The sequence below is a fragment of the Sardina pilchardus genome, chromosome 16 (assembly GCF_963854185.1).
Source record: "Sardina pilchardus chromosome 16, fSarPil1.1, whole genome shotgun sequence".
Lineage (NCBI taxonomy): Eukaryota > Metazoa > Chordata > Actinopteri > Clupeiformes > Clupeidae > Sardina > Sardina pilchardus.
The window spans coordinates 31,561,321-31,566,320 of record NC_085009.1 but is presented as its reverse complement, the minus strand read 5'-3'; the positions used below and the strand labels follow the sequence as shown (position 1 = coordinate 31,566,320).

General features: G+C 47.9%; 1 protein-coding gene across 1 annotated transcript in view; it reads right to left on the bottom strand.

Moving 5' to 3' along the window:
• The window catches only part of focad (focadhesin), a gene marked incomplete in the record, with an annotated part of 36,424 nt that extends 33,286 nt beyond the window's left edge, over positions 1–3,138 (bottom strand). The window contains 1 exon segment of the mRNA XM_062515919.1: positions 3,083–3,138.
• Between the last annotated feature and the right edge of the window lie 1,862 nt (positions 3,139–5,000).

Genomic DNA, 5,000 nt, shown 5'->3' with positions numbered 1-5,000 from the left:
ACTGTTACTACAGCTATGCTACAGTACTGCTAACACGGCTACTGCAGCTAGGCTATAGTACTGCTAACACTGCTACAACAGCTAGGCTACAGTGCTGCTAACATTGCTGCTACAGCTAAGCTACAGTACTGCTAACACTGTTACTACAGCTAGGCTACAGTACTGCTAACACTGTGACTACAGCTATGCTACAGTACTGCTAACACGGCTACTGCAGCTAGGCTATAGTACTGCTAACATTGCTGCTGCAGCTAGGCTACAGTACTGCTAACACCACTTCTGCTACTTCGGCTAGGCTATAGTACTGTTAACACTGCTACTGCTACAGCTAGGCAACAATACAGCTAATACTACTGTTACAGCTAGGCTACAGTGCTGCTAACACTGCTGCTACAGCTAAGCTATAGTACTGCTAACACTGTTACTACAGCTAGGCTACAGTACTGCTAACACTGTTACTACAGCTATGCTACAGTACTGCTAACACGGCTACTGCAGCTAGGCTATAGTACTGTTAACACTGCTACAACAGCTAGGCTACAGTAGGCCTACTGCTAACACGGCTGCTAGAGCTAAGCTACAGTACTGCTTACACTGCTGCTGTTGTTACTACAGCAAAGTCATATTGTTAACACTGCTGCTGCAGCTAGGCTACAGTACTACTCACACTGCTGCTCCTGCTACAGCTAGGCTATAATACTGTTAACACTGCTATTACAACAGCTAGGCTACAGTATTGCTAATACCACTGTTACAGCTAGGCTACAGTACTGCTAACACTGTTGCTACAGCTAGGCTACAGTACTACTAACACAAATCCTGTGTGTGTGTGTGTGTTAGGCTACAGTACTGCTAACACTGCTGCTGTGTGTGTGTGTGTGTGTGTGTGTGTGTGTGTGTGTGTGTGTGTGCGCGCTAGGCTAAAGTACTGCTAACACCGGGTACACAGACACTAGCGACTGCTGGGGCCACTTCCATTGAGCGAGACTGTGGAATAGAGAAGGCCCACCAGCTGTTTGCCCAGGCTGTGTTTGTGTGTGTGTGTGTATGTGTGTCTGTGTGTGCGTGAATAAGGGGGGTTATGACGGACAATGCTACCGCTCCTAACTCTCCTCCACCGCCCCCTCCCCTCCCAGACCTGGCTGGTGCTGAGTGACAGAGCAGTGTGTGTGTGTGTGTGTGTGTGTGTGTGTGTGTGTGTGTGTGTGTTAGTGGAGCGCTCAGTGAGTTAGCGTCGCCTGAGCTGCCTGCACCGCCGACCCCACAGCTCCACTCACACTCACACACACAAACACACACACACACACACACCGCTCCCCGGAGTGCTGCCTGTCGCCCGCACAGCACAGCACAGCAGCCTCTTGCCCCGGGAATTCTCTTGCCCCAGGAAGCCTCTGGTCCTCTGGTCCTCTGGTCCCAACTGCCTCACTGCCAGCCTGCCTACGGACCCACCCAGCTCTGGGCCCTGCTGGAGCTCCAGAACAGAACAGCCCAGACCAGCCCAGGACCCTGCTGTAGCTCCAGCCCAGCCCAGCCCAGCCCAGCCCAGGACCCTGCTGTAGCTCCAGAACAGCCCAGCCCAGCCCAGCCCAGCCCAGCCCAGACCAGCCCAGCCCAGCCCAGCCCAGGACCCTGCTGTAGCTCCAGAACAGCCCAGCCCAGCCCAGCCCAGACCAGCCCAGCCCAGGACCCTGCGCTAGCTCCAGAGCAGCCCGGCTCGACCCACTCCAGACCAGAACAGCCCAGCCCCCTGCTATAGCCCGGCTAGACAGACAGACAGACACACACACGTAAGTGCTACGTCCTATACTATAGCAACACCACAGCCTCTGTGACTGTGTGTGTGCGTGTGTTTGAGAGAGTCTGTGTGAATTTGACAGAGAGTCTGTGTAGGAGTGTGTGTGTGTGTGTGTGTGTGGCTGAGACTGGGATATCTGTGTGAATTTGCCAGAGAGTCTGTGTGTGTATGTTTCTGTGTGTGTGTGTGTAGGCTATTTGGTAGTTTGTGTGTGCACCTGCCCGACAGCTCTCTGTTCTGAAGTTCTGATAAGATCCCAGATAGGCTACCTATAGCCACGAACCTGTCACCATCTTCTGAGTGTGTTTTCTGCTTAAACAAAGACCACCCTCTCTCTGGCAGAACACACACACACACACACACACACACACACATACACACACACACACATAAACTTAACGACGTGGCATGTGTCAAACTACTGCATATGTGACATTAGCTACATCACAACTGCCTGCTGCGCGTGGCGAGCGGAGACATTAGGAGTTAACGACGTTTGCTGAGTATGAAAGCAAAGCGGCGGTCAGCAAACCGCATAAACGCACATATTCCAGGGATTTCCAGAAAGCTGTGTCTTGTCTGTATGAACAATGTGAACAGCTCTGCTGTGCCAGCTCGGCAATGCTTGTGTCTGGACAATACCGAGCCAGTCACATTGTTGAAGAGGCGAGTCCCTCGCAGGCGGGTCAACCATGGCTACTCTGTAGCCGAGCTGAATAGCCGGCGGAGTCCAGAGTGCAGCACAAATTATGCTCAAACAGCCGCGTCTGTAAGGACTGCTTACGTTCAGAATAAAACCTATACGTAAAGCTGTGAAAGCCCTCTACATGGAGTTGCAAGGTTCACGCAGTTTGATAGCACTGAAACCACTCGTATGTTCATGTAACTGTGGATTAATTTCCCTCTACTCAATCTAACATTTATGTGACGTTCTTCGGGGCAGCGTTGCAGCACAGCACCAAGTTAGCGCAGTGTTCAACAATTATGAGACTACAACTGAATTTACTTCACAATACTCGGACAGGATAACAGCAATACATACATGGGCGGCTATTTTCTAGGTGTAAACAGACAAGTTAACGTTATCCTGCTATGAATTCAGCATCGCTAAAACTTACCTAGCTGTCAGTGTGCACGCACGCTAACTCTAGCTAAAATGTGCAGTAGGCTAAAACTTGTAGGATGCTTTAATGTTTTATGGGACGTTGTACTGGTGGTAATGATATTACACATGCACAAAAGACATTGAACACAACATATGCCAGATAAGGGATCGGACATTACCTTAAAGTCTCAAAGAAAGCGCGACACAAACTCGTCCAAAGAACACGCTTGTACGGTGTCCTGTGGGGAACAAACAACTAGAGCGCAATTGGTTTTTACAGTGTCACAGTGAAGCTCTATTCTGTATAGCCTCTATCAATTTTGGCATGCATCGTTGTTGTTGTTGATGTCCTAATAAATCTGTTTAGTGTTGAGTATTCTGTAAGGCCAAAGGAACAATCTGATCATTTCAAAGTATATGATGTGGATGGATTTGAATTGTCTTACAATGTAGCCTACATTTGCAATTTGTAATAAGGCAATTTACTTTATTAATTTCAATAAAACTGAAAAAATATGAGATGAGGGTGAAGTCTTGATGCACACACACACACACACACACACACACACACACACACACACACACACACCTGTTGCTGCCATATGGCCTTGATGATTCTCTCTCTCACTCTAATTATCCTATGACCTGTAGGGAATATTTTGTGGCAACAGGGTGTTTTAACATTAAGAAAAGACATGTCTTGTTGGTAAAGGACAGGTCATTATGAGGCCAAATTCTGAGTCATCCTTATTGAATGGGTATGAGTCACAGGCATTTCAGCGTTAACCACCATAGACTGTAATTATGAATCAGTCATAGGATATACAGCAACCAGATTATCCCACTCCACTAGCCACCAACAATTCAATTATCGGTTAGACTGTTGAGAAGAATACCAAATGAATAGCAGATATACCTGAAGACTGAAAATGCTCTGCACGGAAGTGATATTTCCCTTTTTGCTTATTCACTGAATTAATAACAAAGGTATGTCATTGTGTAGGCTTCATACAGATTTATTTTCACCAATAAACTTTTCAAAGGATTTAAACGGGAGATAGTTATTTTTCAGGTCTTGGTGCAGTTAGCTAAACTGGGCAATCTTACTGCTCCCTCTTATGGAAGAACTTGCAGAAGCCTATTATTGTTCATGCTTATCATGTTATTATTGCGCATACCATGCAGTTGTGAAAATGGCATAACAAAATATGGCATTAAACAACTTGATACCGAGTTGTATTTTTCTTTTTCTTTTTTTCCAGTCAGGCACCAGTGAGCTCCATGCTAAAGGCTCTCGGCCCTGCTATGAACACGTGGTAGCGCTCTTCAGCAATATGCAGACTGGTTGTTGTCAATTTGGTTGTCGGGCTATTAAACGCCGTCATTCGCACGGATCTCGGGTTTCTGATCATTAGCTGTGCGTTAACACTTGCAAATGCAGGAGCCTGTTGGGCGAGCGGAGAGCCGCATGACATTGGCTGTCTGCGCGTCTGAAGCGTTCCATTGGCTCGCGTCTCCTCTGCTGCCCTGTCTGCGACTCCTGGCAGCGCACGGGGAACGGCGCATGCGTCTTACTTTATTCCTCAGCCTTTGAAACTCGGGGTTGAGTTCAATTAAGAGACCATGTCCGCCATCAGCCGCCCGCAGTTTTCAGTCTTCTCATTTAAACCGAATTCTCCATGAAATAGTATTATCGCGTGGCCCACAGAATGGCCGGCTCGGTGAGTATCTCAGGCAATGCCGCACGTTCGGATCGGTTGCTCCGTGTGTGTGTGTATGTGTGTTGTTCTCAGCCCGAGGAAGCCGACAGCTCTGTGCATTTCTGCCAGACGATTTCCAGCCATATTTCCATCGATATTCAAGTACTGTAGAAGTAGTTGGGCGCTGAGCAGCGGACGGACTGCTGCATTTCTCACGCACTAGGGCACGTCTGCGAGTGTGTGGCTAACAGAAGGCGGTTTAATAAATAAGCTAGTGTTCTCCGATTTGCATGAAACATTGCTTGAATGTAGATAGTTTCTCTCAGTCAAGACAGTTGCTGAAACTAAGCATGAGACCGTAAACACATCGTGATTGATCACGAATGCATGGACAACG